Genomic DNA, 20,015 nt, shown 5'->3' on the forward strand with positions numbered 1-20,015 from the left:
AGCACAAAAACTATTAAATGAGGTAAATGGTATGATCTGGGAATTTGCATCTTTCTGTTTGAAAGATTAGGAAGAAATCTGTCCACAGATGAAAGACAAGAAAATGTCCAGGGCAGAGAGTGATAGTGATGGAAACTCATTTAGAAGCCACATTGCTTATTTTATTTTTATTATGTTTGTAAAGGAGACACAGGAAGAATAAGGACTAGTGAGAAATTTTTCTCACTGGCAAGACGAATTTTGCCAAATGGAGTACTAAAGACATTTGTAAAATACATTGTTTTCTATGTACTGGCTTCAGGTTCTCTGAAGAGACGATCTCTTCAAATTTAAAATGTTATCATTCTCTTTTGGTTTGATTAGTAAAATGTTAGGGCATGTGATGGAGAGATGCTCAGAAAAGAAGTTTAGATGTCAAGAATGAGACATGAAACTCTACAAAAAATGAGGAACTCAGGACCTCTTAAGGGTTGGAAGAACCAGAGCAACTTCTTAGGGTAGTTTATTAACCTACGAAGTCCAAGCACGCAGGGACCCATGTGACTGTGCTCATATGGAACTGATAAATTTTCCAAATGAACTTATCCTGATGCCAGAAGAGGATCAATGGGTATTTATGAATTTCGTGATCCTGTTATTGAAAAATTAAAACTTAAAGATGTTTCAGAAGCCTTCATGCTTGTGGGAATGGAGTTCTGTGGCAGAGCATTTGTCTATCATGCATGAAGCCTTGTTTTTAATCTGTGGTAAACTCTACCAATACAGCACAAAAGGGTACCCATGTTTTTACTATCTGAATTAAATAAAACTGATTCATCATAGTTTTAGAGTAGCCTGCAGACCCTGTTTGTCATATTTCTTTATGCTTTAGGACACAAGGAATGTTGTATTTATGATGGATACAAATATATACTGCAGTCATCTCTTTGACTGGAAAAATAAAGTAAAACTCATAGGCCACTTTTCTCCATGGCTCTTTGACCTATTTTCATATAACTTTTCCTATGTGCCTTTTGAGTGGTTTCTACAACTCGCTTATCAAAATACCACTCAAAGTCAAAGGTCAGCATGGATCCTTCTGTTCTTACTATTGTACCAGTGATTGTCAGATGTCTGAGGGAAAGAGATGTTAAGGTACTATAGGGAAATGTAGTGTCCACCTAAAGTCCAACCCTATACAAAACCCCACAATGCAACCTCTTGAAACTAAGGTGGGATCGTTGTAGGTCTCTTTGTTAAAAGTGATGCGGATGCTTCACTCCTTCTTTAATAGGGGAACAAGAATACACTTAGGAAGGGATAGGGAGGCAACGTTTAGAACAGAGGCTGAAGGAATGCCCATTCAGAGCCTGCCCCACGTGTGGCCCATACAAATACAGCCACCAAACTAGTTAAGATGGATGAAGCAAAGAAGTGCAGACTGACAGGAACCGGATGTAGATCTCTCCTGAGAGACACAGACAGAATACAACAAATACATAGGCGAATGCCAGCAGCAAACCACTGAACTGAGAACGGGACCCTCGCTGAAGGAATCAGAGAAAGGACTGGAAGAGCTTGAAGGGGCTTGAGACCCCATATGAACAACAATGCTAACCAACCAGAGCTTCCAGGGACTAACCCACTACCCAAAGACTATACATGGACTGACCCTGGGCTCCAACCTCATAGGTAGCAATGAATAGCCTAGTAAGGGCACCGGTGGAAGGGGAAGCCCTTGGTCCTGCCAAGGCTGGACCCCCCAGTGAATTGGATTGTTGGGGGGAGGGTGGTAATGGGAGGAGGATGGGGAGGGGAACACCAATATAGAAGGGGAGATGGATGGGCTAGGGGGATGTTGGCCTGGAAACCGGGAAATGGAATAACACTTGAAATGGAAATAAGAAATACTCAATTTAATAAAGATGGAAAAAATAATAATAATAAAAAGTGAAGCAATGCTGGATTATGATGAGTGATGTATAATGACCTGTGTCACTCATTGGAAGAAGAAAGTACAAGAGATGTGGACACACATGAGACAAAGATACCAAGAAGAGAAAAAGGATGACCTGAGGAATGACTGTACTTAGCAGTCACTGCTGGTTTAGAGCAGGTAAAGGGGAAAGGATTCTTCTTACATCTTGGGTTCAGACTTTTAACCTGAGGAGCAAGCAAATGATGAGACTGCGCGATTCTCTCACAGAGTTTGGACAATTTGAGTCAACAGCCCTGGGATTTGTGCAAATGGACCAGGGCATTGACAGGGCTTGCCTTAGATATACCTTTGAATAAACACAGTTCCTTTACTGAAGGTACTTTAGATACAGTGCTCTGAGGCTCAGACAATGCAGCAGAAATGGATAAAAGTGATTGGTTATTGGAAAAAGTAAAGGTACTTTTAATTAAATAAATTGGTGATATAGAGCTGGTGACAAAGACTAGATAAAATCATGGCTAATGTGACCTCTAGGGAAGATTCTGAGTTGAAGGTTAAGAGTTACCCTAAAGCTTGGGATGTCAGAAAAATAATTCAGACAAAGCATAGTGTGGAATAAGAAAGGTGACCTATTTCTAAGCTCTGAAGGTCAGACAGGGTCTGAGAGATGTGCCCTATACTGATGAGTTTGGTTTATTCGAATGATCTTTAAAATTAGGCTATTCTAGTATATTTTATTACATAATACAATATATGAGATAATCAGTTTTTAAGGGAAAGGTCTATCTTGGTCTAGAGTTTTGACTCTTTCAATCCATAATAACCTAATCCAGTGCTTTGGGCTCATGCTAGTGTACCATGGAGGACTGTGTGATGGGGAGTGAGTAGAAAATGAGGACAATTCAGCTCAAGATCATGGTTGAAACAGAGAGAAGTAAAGAAACAGACCAAGGTCTCCTAATTCCCTTCAAGGTCTGTCTCTAAAACTTCTCTAAGCCTTGCCTCTTAAACATTCCCTCCACCTCCCAATTGCATTGAACAGGAGACCAATACATTATCTGGTATCTTTTGCAAACACTCCAGATCTGGTGGTCTTTCAGAGTTCCCTGGAAGGTACAAGTATTTAAGGCACATAAGTATGTTTAAGGAGATTGTAAAGTCCTACTTTAAAGGGATAATTTCCTTTAACATTTTATTGAATATGCATTTGTACAACCATATTTGAAGATAACACCATGTATAAACATGGAGTCTTTAAAGAATGTTGCCTACAAAGTGATTAAGGTTATAGGAGACTAGCTGCTTCCCCTCTTTATCCCCAATAGACCATGTGAAAGATTTTTTCCCTAAGCCTCCTCTGAGGTCATAAGCATCAGCTGGATCACTTATGCTCATTTTTGTCCTTATTTTAACACTGCTCTAAATGAAACTGGATTTGAGGAAGGAGGAAACTTGACCACAATCTAGATTTAGTAAACTGTCCTTCTTTCCGTGTCACCTCATAGAGCTGGAACTTTAGTGAGCAGTTTACTGGGTCAGTCCACAATGACCTTAGATCTGGATTTGGGGACTTTGTTTTTAATAATGTCTGAACTTGATCAAACATTAGAAATTTGTCTTGGTGCCCAAAAAAATGACAGCAATATTTTCCCAGAATGAAAATGTGTTTCTAGTCAACAGCTAAACCAAACCCTGCATTAGCAGATAAAGAACTAATCGTCTCAACTCTAGGATGGTTGTGGTCAAAAACAAAATCCTGAATAAACAGACTTCAGCCGTCCCCTCACAAACGCTCTGTTCATATGAGAAAAGCAATCACAGTATCATTCAGAGGAAATGGCAGAGTCTGGCTAAGCACTCTTCCAGGCTCTGTGAACCTGCAAAGTGAGACATTTGTTATCCCCGGGAGAAGGTACAATCTTCAGCTCAGGGCAGGGGTCAATAGCCCAGCCCAGTGATAGAGGCACCTGCTTATGGCCATATGCACTCTCTACCTGGTCTATGAATAAAAAGGCAGCGCCATCTCAGCATTATCATTCCCCTGACCTTCAGGAGTGGACTGGTCCCAGCAGGGGAAGGAAAAAAAAACAGCAGGGGAAGAAAAGGGAAAATTAAAATGTTAAAAACTATATTATAGCTCATTGGTGACCTTTAAGGAAAAAATTAGACTTTAGAATGCTGGGCTGGAGTGGATACAACAAAGGTTGACAGCTATAAAAGTTAGAGATTAAGGGTTTTTTTTTTGTCCTCCCCTGAGTGGCTTTCTACAAAAATCTTAAACAATAAGCACACCCTGTTTCCTGCTGGCTGACAGCCAGAGAAAGTTCAGAATTTTGATTGGTGCCTAGCTATTACAGGAAACTTGTCCTGGGTTTCAGAACATTCATCTCTTAAGCTGTTTGCTTGGATTGTCGGAGCCGGTTCCTGTTAATAAGTTGATACAAAATGCTGCCCATCTAAAGTAGCGCAGACATCTTCTCTCTTGCCCAAGCTTTCCACGTTGCTTGGTTGGCTGTGTGGATACAGAATGCAAAACAGACATTGGAAGCCAGGGGTGTGATCTCAGGGATAGTTCAAGAAAACGTGCATAGGAAGTGACCGTGTGGCAATATGTTCCGGCCACCTAGAGTCTTCAAATTTGAAAACCAAAATATGAGTGCTCTTAGAGCTTTGACCCAAAGCTAAAGGCATGCTGCTTGTATGGATGACAGGATTTTATTGTCCCTAAGACAAGGAGCTCATAGGTTGCTAGATGTTTTCATCCTTGACAATAAATGGACAAGCAGACAGATACACGGAGTATTTTAAAGTAATTAAGTATTTCTTCCACTTAAACAAAAGTATCCCTCTACTCAATAGAAGGGAAAACACACGTGGGGGGGCTTATTTCTTTATTGTTAGGTAATCAACATTCGGCCCATGCTGTTCACTTTAATCCTTAAACCCCTTATTACCGCTCTTTCTTTGCTGAGGGGTAAATTCATTAGGCCCCTGATATCTTTTAACAGCTATTTCACTTCCACCTTTTCTATAGATTGCATCATCAAAAGCAAATATATGTAATTGCTAGGCTTCAATTTGGGGTAAAGACAAGTTTAGGATTGTGTTTCCCAATGGTGGAGGAGATCCCAGTGAGGTCAAGGAAAATTAATATGGAGTTTATCAAGTATAAGAAGTTATTCAGTAGAAGCTGGAAAATATGTTTAAAGCCTTTGAGTGTGTGTGTGCGTGTGCGCATGCACGTGTGTGTGTATGTGTGTGTGTGTGTGTGTGTGTGTGTGTGTGTGTGTGTACTATTACAAATAAGAATAAAAAGAAAAAAGGAGAGGGAAAAAAAGACTCGTGGTGGTTTTTGCAGAATCCCATTTTCTTAACAGGAAATTGACAAACGGTAGCATCTGGCAGGGAGAAAAGGCATATGGTCCAAGTAACTGTTTCTATAGAGGTTAAAACAGCTTTGGAATTTCCCTGATTGCCGTTATGATTGACAGACCATCAAATAAATCATTCAATTGTCTTCCCCCCTCCAACAGTCCCATGCGCTGACAAAGACACAAGGGGGGAAGTCAGCAGTGTGGAACATGAGAAATTAGACATGCGATGCCCATTAACATAAATGGATTTTATTTTTGCACCTAATTCCCTACACGCCATGCAAAAAAATTCTACCCGCAGGACATGGAGTATGCATGTTTTCTTGTTCTTTCTATTTATAATTTTTAATTATTAATTTCATATATAATTGGTTTCTTTAGAGAATGAAATGCCTAGTAGGTTATCTTAAAACAGTGTTTTGGAGTCTTGGGGCTTGATACTGCAAAAAGATGGGCTGATATTGCAAGATGTTATGGTATGTAATACAAACAATGAAAATTAGGCTGAGAGGTCTTGAATGAAGTTAGACTAATTAAACAATTCTCAGTGTTTGAATTCTTGCTTCTTCTCCAGGGCATGCTGCCAATCACTTCATCTTGAGGGACTGCTCTGGTTTGCCCTCACCTCCAGGCTCAATTAATAAATGTAACCCTCTAACAAATTATCAAATATTTTTTACTGAGCAAATGAAAACCGTTCTGGTGCTTTCAGCTCACCAAGTTTCTCACTTTCTCTCATTTTGTCAAAGTTCGTATAAATCCTTACCAGAGAACTGTGACAAGGGGTGGACACTTGATTAGTCTCATGCCATGTTCTAGAATTCCTCCTTTCTCGTACAGTTTCAAACCACACATTGTTGGTATACCCCTAAAGACCAGCTATTTAGCCTCTTGCGTGCTAGCTTTCTTTGTGCTGTGACAAATCTATCATGAGAGTTAGCATCCAAGATGGCAGTGGGGATGATTTTCACCTACTAGTCATGTCATTAAATAAATTGGGAGTCTCTGTCTCCGGGCACCTTGTAGAACTTGTTTGTATAACTAAAGGACACAGAAGTGGTAGTGTGTGGCTTTTCAGACCTAGCTTGTCCCCATGCTCTGTTCCGAATCATACATTCTTGGGGAAGCCAGCTCCTTTGATGCTAATACTCTAACATCCCCCACTTCCACCCCAGAGAGGAACCTATGGATGGAACCAAATCTGAAGAGACAACACACTTCCTCCAGCAACCAGCAGCTGTGTGTCAGTCCTATGAGCTGGCAACTTTGGAAATGTGCCCTTCCACCTCAGTCAAGTCATCAGACAACTACAGTCTTGGCCAACAACTTGCCTGCAAGTCTATCAGAAATACCAAGCCAGAACCACTCAGTTAAACTTCAACTGACTGTGACCCCAGACATTGTGAGATAATTAATGCCTGCTATTGTTTCAGGCTGTTCAGCTTGTGATAATTTCCTAACTAGCATATTCTTAAATAATATGCAAATGACTAATATCAAATGCATTGAAGGCTTTTTTTGTTATTTTTAGCATACCCATTGAAGACTTTGCAAATAAACGAAATCCTCTTTCCACAGTTTAGCAACTGTCAGCTGATCCCAAACCTTTGTGATTCTTACCTTCCCTAGGGAAGACTGAGTCCTTTCAGTCTTTGCTCCTTGCCTGGATCTCTCACTGCACGTTTTTCTAGGTCTAATACAGACACTGGGAAACTGAAGTCTCTCACAGGTATGCCGACATTTATTATTACCTATTGTCACATCTCTTTCTGCATGTCAAAAAAAAATTCACCTCAAGTTCACAAAATCAAAATTAAATGTTTCATTCATCATTTCATCCAAATTTTTGTTCTATGATGCCAGGTATATGTGATCACCATGGCAGGCACTGCAAATTTTTTCTTGGAAACCTACCATGCTCTATGCTTCTCCTTGTCACACAGAACTCTGAACTCAGCCCTTACCTGCTTGTGATTCCTTTGAATGTAACTATTGTCTTTGTGACAGAATGATTCTGAATATCTAAACATGACAATCAAAGACTTTATAATCTACTCAGTGCTAATAATATTTTCTAACTTCTTATATAATTCATATTTAGGATGAATAACTTGCTACCAAATCCATACCCTAGGGCCTTTTCACATGCTCTTTTGGGTGCTTTTGAGCATTGCTTTTCCATATTGACTTCCCATTCTCTGAGATCTTAAACCACCTAACAAAGATGCTAAAGAAATTCTTGATAGCTCAGCTTCTAAGTAAGCATGCCTTGCTTCCCTCTCTGCTGCTCTACATAACTTCATAGCCATAGTCTCACTCATGCTGTCCTCACTCTTATGTGGCTTCAAGTGTATGTACACTACCAATTTAACTCCATACAAACTAAACATGCTTTGTGCTTATTCAGATAGGTTCAAACATAACCACTCAGAAGCTCTTGCTACCCCACGGTAGTGATGCTTGGAAGATGTTGGGGTACAACAATGAACAAGGAACATGTCCTCCTGATACAAATAGTGAAAGAAAAGGCAGTAGCATATGATGCTTATAAATATAAAACAGGCTAGATGGTAGTCAATGCCTAACAAAAAACAAAGCAAGATAAACAGTTTAATGAGTGCATACATTGGTGTGCATGGAATGAGATAGCTCTGTCTATGATTACCTGTCAAAATCTGACTTTTGACAGTCATCATAAGGTAATGAGAAAAGCAGAGCTTGGATGCTTGGAGCAAAAACACTATAAGCAAAAACCAAAACCAAACTAAACCAAGCCACAAATACAACAAACAAACAAACAACCAAAGTACAACAACAAAACCAAAAATTGCAAACTCCCTGATGTGAGAGAAGGCTGAGCTCCTTCCTTGTATGACTGGAAAGGCAGGTGAGGAGCAGCTCTGACCTTAGAAAGGTGTCATGGAAAGGATCCTTCTAGATTTGCAGCTATAGCAAAGGTTATGCTCTCTGAGGTAGAAGTCAAAGGGGAGTTTAGAAGAGGAGAGTGTTGAGAATGGAATCAGGGATGAGTAGAATCTCATTACTTCTAATGCATGTCCTGAGAAAAGGCCTCATCTAGATTTCCACAAATATTCAGTTAAATGATTTCCATGCATCCAGGTAACAGAGTGAACCTAAAGACTATTTGCAGAGTGTATTTTAACTAATGTATGGTTTTTCATATTCTGCAAGAGACTCAAATTTCATATGACAAACTGAAGGAAGAAAGAGAAAGTTATATTCTGTCTACTTCTGTACTTGGATATTAGCAGGGGTTTGGGATCAGGGTAGCAGGTCATCCAAGGACCCAAGTGGAGGTGATTTATTTAGTTTTGTCACAATTGTCTCATGTAAATATATAATTAGATGTGCAGACTATATGTATTCTAGTTCAGTTTGGCAAATAAATAATTAAAACCAGTTCTTTCCAGTGGATATCAGATCAGCTTGCTATATTTACCAGAACTTTTATCAAGGAATAACTGTTTTCCTTATATTGCTATATTCTAAAGTACTGTCTCAATGAATATATATATATATATATATATCAGAAAACAATCTTTAATTCTTTTTTAATAATGTAAAAGGGAGGATTAGAAATTATGAATGTATTGGCAAAACCAAAAAAATAATTGTATTATATTCTGAAATTTAGGACATTTAATGCCAATTTTATATTTATGGAATTATAAATCTTAAAAAAATATTTATTTGTTTTGGATGATCTCAGCTTTTCTCTGTTGTCCTGTCGTAGTTTGGAAGTTTTTTTTTTTAATCTTCTAAACTTTTCTACAATAGATGCTATGCCATATGTTTAACTATCCTAATATCTCTTACTTCTCATCTTGGGCCAAGGAGTGATCTAATATCCCACCAATAATCAAATCTTGGGATTTGGGTCTTTATGAAAAAAAAATCAAAGCAAAACAAGACAAGAAATAAAATATTTGCTCCATTTCTAATACATCTATCATTCTTTTTTTGCTTTTTAAAATTATTTTGTTTACAGTTTAAATGTTGTCCCCCTTCCTCATCTCCCCTCCACATCTTTACATTCTTAACCCAGATTCATTTTAATCACATTGTTTGTTTCAGCTCAGGACAATGAGTCCAAAGGTACAGAGAATGCTCCTCATATTTCTTTCTCATAGCGAGAGTTCTGAGTATGATCAATGCAGTCTTCAGAGACCCACTGTGGGGTTAGGCCAAGTACCCTGAGAGATTCAGTTGATCTCTCCCTTTCTCTGACTTACTGTTCTCTCCACATTTATATTCCTCCAAACTCCTTTTTCTACAATGTGTCCCGAGCTAACATACACATGACAGACGTGCATGACTTTCTCTTCATAATACTTTGCTGATTTACTCTGCAACCTTTATCTCTCTAAAGTTATAATCCACAGCACGCAGGGCTCATTCTCTATCTAGCCTCCAAGAATCCCCAAAGGGAATTCACTCTAGCTGCCAGTCTCCTTATTATAAGAAAAAAGAAGGTGTTTTTAGTCTGATATTACAAGGTCTTAGTGAAACATTTACTGAGCTTATTAATCTCCCAACCTTCAGTAAGTCCTCAAAGGATACTAGAGTTTTCGAACTTAAGCCCACTGATATGTAACTGCTGTAAGAAAACTGCTTTCCATTTATGAGAATAGTATTTGTTTGTGCTTTTTCAATCTGCTTTGAACTTTATATGTTTTGTTATTTTTTTTAAATCTATCATCCCAATTCTATAATATCTGAGTCAATCAAAGCTAGCAGTAGATCGCTACCACAACTCCAGCTTTGAAACAGCCCGAGTAAATCAATGTATAGGAAATCAAATATCTCAAGCAGTTGCAATGGAACAAAGTGGCTCATAGGTAGACACAGAGGAGCAGGAGGTGTGCACATACTTGGAGACGTCATGGGGAAAAAGAACAAGATTAGCAAGGCACAACGATTATTAGATGAAAGTAAATAGAATCCCTGTGTCTGACACTAACGCAACTGATGAGTACAGTCATAACAACAGGAAATACCCAAACAAATAAGACGAGGACTCCAGAAAATTAGTTGCCAAAAAATCACCACAGCCATACAATGGGGATGGTAGAGCCATTTCTGTATGTGATGTTGAGTAAACCTGGAAAGCATAAGTTTAAACAGGAAAAAAAGGACTGGAAAATATATCCTATGGGTCCCAATTCTATTACAGGAAAGATGACCAAGTGTACTATGTGCTCAAGTATCTATGAATAATCACATGATCTAAAGAAGTCTATTCTTATGGACAACTCTCAGGGCAGAATTATTCAGGTATAATATTTTTACTTATTTTAAGTCTAGTCTGAAGCATGTCTCCAGTAATGCCGGTATGAAGTCTACAGTTATGAATAAGTTACAATATTGAAATATAGACAGAACCAAACAGTAAACGTATTATGATTGCATTTATATAATGTTGATTAACGATTTAAGCTATAAAAACACCATCTCTGAGAATACACTCTTTAGAGGGTCAGTGAGTTAACAAATTCCACTTAAAAAAATCTCAGTCATGTAGCTAGGCTTTTACTAACCTATGGGTTCCTTTTTTCTCACTTTTTATCCCGCACTCCAATTTCATCCCATATCTTTGATAGGAGATAAAGAAGGAGTGGAGAGAGAGAGAGAGAGAGAGAGAGAGAGAGAGAGAGAGAGAGAGAGAGAGAGAGAGATTCCTAAATCTAATTCCTTTCCTTTTGTTTCTTCATTGAGTACAACTATTAAATAACTGTAATCAACTTATCAAAAGTACCACTACCCACCATCTACCACCCATCCACCTATTAAATCTAGCATTTATATACCCCTGAAAAGTTTCTAGAATTGCAAAAATCACACAATTGAAGAAACTGTCTTCAGCTGAGAAAACCATGCTTTTGCTAAAGCATGGGGCAAATCATAGTCAGCTGCTGAAGACAGTCCAAAGCAGCCCCATATTACCATAACTATCATTAAAATGAAAACACATTCTTGTAATATTTCTTTGTCTTGTAAAGAAACCAAAATTCCATAATTTTCATTACTCAGTAGATTCTTAAATCTTTAATGACAAGTAATATTTCTAACTATTTAAAAATAAAAACTAATTCTCTCACGTGAGAAATCTTATTACATTATGTAAAGAATGACTGACCAAAAGTTATATTTTTAAGGTTTAAAACCAATAGCATAGGGGTTGGGGGTTTAGCTCAGTGGTAGAGCGCTTGCCTAGCAAGCACAAGGCCCTGGGTTCGGTCCCCAGCTCCGAAAAAAAGAAAAGGAAAAAAAAACCCAATAGCATAGATATTTCAAAAGATTTTTAAAATGCTGTTCAGCACATAAACAGCTATATCAGAGAACTATAGAAAAATTACACTTGAAATGAAAAAAATTCTAAATAAAACATTTCATATTAAAATGTACAACTTCCAAGAAATGTTTCACAAAGGAAACAAATGAAATACTCTCTAAGAAAGAACATATACCATACTCAGTAAATGATAATCCAAAATCAAGTATCTCAAATACGTATGATAAAGCAAAGATGGCCACAGACAGACAGACAGACAATCACGTGGATGATGCACACATACTTGGAGAACATCATTGAGAAAATGAGCAAAGAACTAATAATTGTTAGATGAAATCCAACAGAACCCCTGTGGCTGACACTCACCCAAATGTCAAGTACCAGCATAAAAACACAGAAACCACACAAACAGGACAGAGATCCTGGAAAGTCTCACACAGCTACAGCCAATCAATGACCAGCACAGGAACCATAAATCTATCAGAATAGGAAAAGTCTTTTCCATGCTTGGTGTTGGGAAGACTGAGTAACTCCTAAGCAGGCAACTGAAGCTGGCGTCCTACCCTTCCCAATGTTGTAAAGTAATACAAAAGGGATGCAAGGACTCAGTGTAAGGCACAAAGTAAAACACTTGTCAGTATTAATGAGGCAATGCCTTTTTGGACATGGCTCTAAAAGCGTAGGAAATGAGCACAAAAAGAGAGGTGTTTACTACTACAAATCAAAAAGCTTCTATGGGAAGGAGTATTCAGAATCTTAGGACCACGGAAAAGAAAATCAAAACTGCACTGATCTCCATCCCTTCCAATTGAAATGACAGGGGTAAAAGAAGTAAGGTCAGATTTGGCAGGACTTAGGAAAAATGGGAGCCATCATTCACTGTTGCAGAGAATGAAAAAAAAAAGCTGCTATGGAAAACAGCAGGAGGATTCCTCACAAATCTAACCATGGGATTATACAATTTTAAAATCCTACCATTGTTTGGATGCCAAAGAAAACAAAACCATTATGCCAAAAGAGCCTGGTATTCCAATATCCGATGCTTTACTTATAAACACTGAGGATACAGCCTAGGTGCCAATCAATGCAGGAATTACAAACATGGTGTATGCCTACAAACATACGTATACTTGCAGAGAAGATTATTAATCCATAAGTGTAATAAAATCCCATTACTTATTAAGAAATTGAGAAAGTAGAGACCATCATACTACATATTCGGAAAGGTAAGTACAGTAATTATTAGAAGTTTGGAAGTGTGTACACCAAGTGAAAAAAAGATTAGATTTGGTCAGTCTGCGCTATATTGGTCTGGAATGTTATATGGAGTCAGATTACCATGCACAACTGATTAAATGGATTTTCAATAAAAATAATATTTTAAAATAATATTACTTTGACAAAATCCTATGTCTGAAAATGATTATTAATAACTCACAAGATATTTTCTGCAGAAAATTTGACCAGTTAGATTTTTAAAAAATGCATGTACACACACACTACAAATCACAAAACAAAGAAACATTTCACCATTCTAGAGAGGAGCAGGAATCAACTTTAGAAATGAACAAAAATGAATAGAACTTAAGAGACTTGTGGGATTCCATTAAATGTATATAACATGAAACTATGAAATCTAAAGGGGGAGGAGGAATGTAAATACAAAGACTAGTTGAAAAGATGACACAGTGATCATTTTAGTGTTTCTACATGCTTGATTCCAATACAAGGATAAATGCAAAGAGAAATGTTTCAAACAGATAATAGTCAAAAATATCTAGAGACAAAAAAATCTTGAAAATGGTAAGATTCCTTCTGCACAAGGAATCTTTCATAAGATTGGCAGTGGATATTTCATCCAACCATGGAGGCCAAGAAATGAGGAGATGCCATCTCCATAGTGCTAATTGGCTGCTGAGAACACTACCTCCCACATTATCATCTTTCCCAAGAAAAGAGATACGAAGGCATCATTACTAGTATGCCCCTCATACATGAAGTGCTAGCAAGCTCTCTTCATTCTGAAAAGTAAGATCATTAAACAACTGTTCCAAACCACAAGAAGTGGCAGGACAGAATCTGAGCTTTCCTAGGACTGGACTGCAGGATCATGACCTCATCTCAATGCAGGGTGGCGCTAGGAAACGCCCTGCAAAGTGGAAATCCTCAAGCTCATTCTGTTGTTTATTCTACTTTACAGTAAAGATTAGGAGTGTCTGAGTTTCACATCTAACAAAGCTATTATTCTATTATTTATTCCTATGAGTATAATTGTATTCAAATGAACAGGATAAATATAAAAGGAGTCTGCGTGGGAAATGTCTAAAATTTTCAAACCAAACCCTGGGTAAGCATTGTAAATGCATTCTTGGTTACACACACACACACACACACACACACACTCAAACACACACACACACTCACTCAAACACACACAGATACACATACACTCACACATTCACACACACACACACTTACACACACACACACACACACACACACATATACACACTCTCTCTCACACACACACACACACACACACACACACACACACACACACACACACACACACACACACACACCCCAAATTAATGTTTTTCCTCCATGGCTTCTATATATTATATAACTTTTTATTTAAAAATTATAAAAATAGCTCATCATTTTTATATAATAGCTTTATAATTTTGTGTTTTTATGTATAGCTTTCTTCATTCCTGAGGAATATGTTCTCATGTCACATACATGAGCAAACATTCTTTCAGTATGATGTTGTTTACCCAAGACTGAACTGAACTGCTTTTTACCATGCCCTCCATCTGTAAGACAAAGTAGCTTGAAATGTTCACATGATCCATTGGAGATACTCAGGGTCCTACAGGTTGACTTCTGAGGGCTTTGTTCTGTCTCTGTTATCTGCTGGTCTATGCTCAAGTGAGGGCTGCACTGCTTGGATTGCCACCGCATTTTTCTATTCACCATTAGTCCATTAGTGATGATGAGGCTGTTGTCTGGTTTTTTCTCTCAAAATGCCTTTTACTTTTAAGCATTTCTACTGTCGATAAATGTTAAAACTATCTTGTCAAGTTTCACTGCAGTGGGTATCCAGTTAGCATATTGATTGAGATGCCATGCAGTCCAAAGATTATTTTTCCTGTTGAATCTTCACATGTGTAAGAACTTAATTCTCTTCAGTTGTTTTAAAAATGCACTGTCGGCATGGAGGGGCAGTCTCTCCCTTTCGTCCTTTGTAATGATGGACAATTGAACTAACCAGTCAATATTTAAGGACTCAATAAGTAAAATACACAAAATTTTAGAAAAATGTTCAGCACTTTACAAATTTTTGACTGAACTATTAACATGCTTATCTTAGGATAAACTGACATACTATTGTTGCACTGAAAGAAAGCAGAGAGAACATTGACTCAGTAGACAGTTGTGTTTTCTTTTCCTACTAAGTTCCTACATACTTATCTAGGGAATGATAATTATAGAATCCTGTTTCCTTACCCTTCTAATGAAGTAGAGATACAGTATTAAGCACAAGGATTAAGAGAAACAAAGGAGACCAAGAGAAAATAATACAAGGGCTTTCTCTTGGTTTTGTGTTCAAGTGATGTAAGAGCAACAGGTGTGCTTAGATACCTGTGGAGGATGGTCTGAACTACCTCTATGATTCTGCTGGGCTCACCCTATTGGCCTCTATAATAATACGTACCTACAATGCTACTGTGAGAATTTGAAATTGTAGCATCACATGCCAATTAGATCTACTAAGCACTGAGCATGCGCCAATCTTTAGTCCAACAGTCTAGTGCCCTGAGTATTAGTGGTGGCCTCATTTTAGAGTGCTGAAAAAGAGACTAAGTGACAACCATTAGGTCATAAAAACTAATCGATGTCCTTAATCGCTACCTTATATGGCTTTTCATTTTCTCACAAAGAACAAGTGGACGTCAGTAGTGCCTAAGAAGTGAAAACTCATTGTCTTTGCTATTCGTTGTATTTTTCTTATTACTGGAGTATGTCCCTCAACCATTAGGTAAATGAAAAAATATTCCAAAAAGCAGGGAAACTGAATAGAATGGGAAGCCATGTGTGTTCCATAGCATAGGCATACATGTCAGATTGGTTTTGTTGTTGTTTTGTTTGTTTGTTTGTTTCCTTCTGACTAATTTCATGGCTAAAAGCTTTGGGTTCTAGGTAGCAAGCCAAGGTGGGTTATTCATAAATCCACAGGATATATTAAAGCTGAGGATTCTTAGATGTCTGTCTTCCAGATAAACTGTGACTATAGGCAGTAGACTCTGATGTGCTCAGTCTATAGCAAAATCTACTAACAAATTTGAAAATCTCAACTGAAAAAAAATACAACTCTCCAATGTAGGTCCATTATATAGTTGGGTATTTTTAGTTTCTTGTTGCCATAGTAGCCATACATGGAAGCAAATATGCTATACAGTAATACACTCTAACTATAATCCACCATAAACATAAGATTACACTATGGTCAGTACTGCATTAACTTGTATGATCATTAGTGGTTTTAGAGCTATATACTTGTTAAAAAATAAAGCAACATAGTTTACCCTATTGACCTTTACAAGTACATAATATATTATTCATGAGAGACTCAAGATTGGCACTTGGCAATGGCAGCCTTGTTTTATTTATGTAAGAGAGACAGTCTGGGACTATTCAAGGCCAAGCATGCAGATAAAATCAGAGTTCACACAGTTATCAAGATGCCATGTGGATCCAAGCTACTGGTACCCAGCTAAACTTTCACCATTTCATGATGATGCCTTCACACCATTTAGCCATGCATCTGAAACCTAGAAACGTGTTCAATACTAAAACTAAATCTTTAAGCATTTAAATGACTCTCAGCACATTGCTCAATAGAATTCTAATTTGAAGTGCAGTCATTGGTATTGAAGGCTATGTTTACAGACACATTCGAACTTGGAAAATGTAAAGAGTCAAATAAGCATTCAAACAAATGGGGACTAAAATTCTTTAGCTATCAAAAGAATAAGAAGAGAAAGAAACCAGTCGAGAAGAATTTTAAAAAAAGGAAAGTTTCATTAAGTTCTATATTCTGTAGCATGAGGGTAATCGGTGTAACAACAATCATTCTGGTTTACAGGGAAAGTGGGCAAACTAATGAGCTCTTTTATGTGTGAACTTCAAATTTCAGAGCTGAGAAATCAAAGCATCAGAAAAATGTAAATTTGTTTTTAATGTATGCATATGGTTCCTTTGTTAGAAACAGCACCCTCATTTTAAAAGCCAAGAGAATGAGTGGTAGATGATGCCTTACAAAGCTTTAATAACTGAAGAAAACAGAGAGAGAGAGAGAGAGAGAGAGAGAGAGAGAGAGAGAGAGAGAGAGAGAGAGTTGGGTGCTTGTAAAAACTAAATATATATCTTAGACAAATATAATCTGAAATCACCAAAAAGTGATAGCAGATTCCAGATCCTGTAGTTTGCCACTGTTCTATCGTGTCATTAATTTATAATATTTTAAGTAATTTTTATCTCTTTCTTAATGTACCTCTAGTCTATTTCTGGCTTTAAATGTTGACATGTACTGGATATGACATCCAAGAGACACGATAGACAGGATGACTCTTTAACATTTGCCTTGAAAGGAACTTTCTAAACCAGAGCCAATAAGGATGTGGAAGGGTTTTGAGGCTATTTTTTGCAAGTGTCCATTATTTTTCACAATTCTGGGTTAAATTTCATGTGCTATCCAATTTTCAAAAGCACTTATACCGACATGAAGGTTTCTCAGGAATTCCAATTTTTTTTCCAACCAAAATAAATGAGAAGAAGAGTGGTCCAAGATCACGGGCTGGCTCCCATTGGCCTCCTTCAAGGTAGTGATGACTATTACAGATAAAATTCTTCCCATCTCCTCACTCTGATCTGCTGCATCATCCTCCACTGATTCACGGTCAATGCCAAGCCATCATTTTATTGTTTTAAACTGTTAAAAATGTCTCTTGCTGAGGACCAATCTATATAACATTTATGCACACTTTTGAAAGTAAAACGGAAGTCACAGACATATATACGTAAGTAATACTTGTATTCTTGGAGGACCTCATGGGTGTATATAATGTATTCAAATAATGACTACCCCTACTTATATCCTCTATCCCTGGATACAACCCACACTATCTCCTTGGCTTCATGTTCTTCTTCTTATTTTGAATGTAATAAGTCTATTCAGTCTTTCTGAGATGAACATGGGCGTGTTCCATTAGCACATGGGCAGCATACCAAGTACTACACTCCAGAAGAAAAAAATTAAATAAAATTGCAGTTCATCCTCCAGCAGCCAATAACTGCCAGTAGCTACTCAACTAGGGCTGTGGCCTTCTGTGTACCTCCTTCATCCATCCTGGAAAACTGAACAGCTACATCTTGTGCAGATCTTGTATCGGAAGTCAAAGCTACTTTGAGTTTGTTCTGTCTGATCCACAGGACACTGTCAATATTCTTACGTTTTTTTTTTTTGTTTGTTTTTTTTTGTTTTTCTGTGTGGGTCTTACCAGTAAAGATGTCTGAAACAACCAACAGCATAAGGAATCATACTACTATTTATCTACAAACAACAGTAACAAATTAAACCAGCCAATCAACCAAAATGACAAACGCACATCGAGTATCTTCTCAACTGACAACTCCCAATAAAAGCTAAAGCCATCTAAGAAATACTCTGAAACTTGTACATGCAAGTTTCCAAAGGAGAGAAGCAACTAAATGTCCTATTCAGTTACAACATTTAGGATGACTCTTAAGAGTGTAGTAGTATCATGTATATCATACCCAAGTATCCAATAGCTCTCTAATTGACCTTAGGGTCTATGCAGCAACAGAAAAACCAAACCTGATATTGGAAAATTCACCAATTACCCAGGGTGAGTGAAATCATAGATCTTGGATAAGAGCCTACCACCACCTCTTTACTGATCTAGCAAAATTTCTAACTACACTAAATATTTGTTGTTATATCAAGAGATCATTTTAGACCTCATCCCTTCAAGGAACCTTCTCTGCCACAGATAGAGACTGTTATAGAAAACACAACCAGCCGAAATGCAACCTATTCCCAGTGGCTGTATCTAGTAAAAACAGTGTTTACATGTACAGCTCAGGGAACATTTTGGTGGAAGTCTGAGGGTAGTGGAGGGTATGACTATAAGAGCCAGAGAATCAGGGAGTTTTCTGTGAGACTGTGTCTCCTAGTTGTGTCTGAAGCTTTGTGTATAATGTCTTACCAAAATGACTGCCCAGTCATGGGCTAAACAAGGAGAGAAGAATAGACATGCCAAAATGTACCAGGGAAAGCCTCTTAGGTCTCACCCCTACACCAAGCTAATAAGGAATGCTGAGAGTGAGGAAAACAGTCTCATCTAGGGAAGATTACACCAATTGATTATCAAATAACACAATACCAAATGGTCAGCTGAATGAATACATTCAAATAACATTATACAAGAAACTGAGCAATGGGGGGGGGTATAGGAGAGTTTGAAGAGAGTGGGAAATAACGTAATTATAATATCACAGTTTTTAAATTATTTTTTATAAAGAACATAGTAGCAAGAGTCTGGGTCAGTTCACCCCCTTTCCCTTGTAGTGTGAGGCCGGTGATAGTGTGCAGCACCAGGTATGCGCTGTGCTCCGATGGTTGTCTCTATATTTATAGGTTAAGTGTGTAGGCCTCAAATCTATGAACCCCAAATCCGACAGCAGTTTTGTCAAATAATGTTCTTGTCAGCCATTAATTTCTTCTTTCTCTTATTAACAAACATTGTCTTTTTTTTTATGTCTATCGATGTTTTTCTTGCAGGTATCTATGAAGTTCCTGGTGCCATAGAAGATCAGAAGTGGGTGTTTCTTCCCCGGGAACTGAAGTTAGAGACAGTCATTAGCCAGTATATGGGAATCAAATCTAGGCCCTCTGTAAGAGTGAAAATTGATTTTGATCATCAAGCCATCTTACCAGTCCCTAAATCTCAATTTCATGAGGAACAAAAGAGTATCACAAATAAGAAAATGCTAAGGCATCAGCATATTAACTATTTATTGTCTAGAACATGGAGCAATGCCAGCTACTATTTTTATCATTTTTCAAAATGTCAGAAAGCAACTTTTATCTCTATCTGCAGTTGATTTGCACTCTGGACGTAATATCACTTTAGGAAACATAGTTTCTAATACACGAACAACATGAAGATGTGCTTTTAAGTCCAGGAGAAACAACAGTTCATCTCTGCCTACACAGGGAAGTAAAATATTAGATGAAATGCACCCCTGAATGATAAAGTACCTCCATGCATGGCATTTCCATGCACCAATGTGCTTGGTTAGCCCCTGTCTTAGTTTGCCTGCT

The sequence above is a fragment of the Rattus rattus genome, chromosome 9 (assembly GCF_011064425.1).
Source record: "Rattus rattus isolate New Zealand chromosome 9, Rrattus_CSIRO_v1, whole genome shotgun sequence".
Classification (NCBI taxonomy): Eukaryota; Metazoa; Chordata; class Mammalia; order Rodentia; family Muridae; genus Rattus; species Rattus rattus.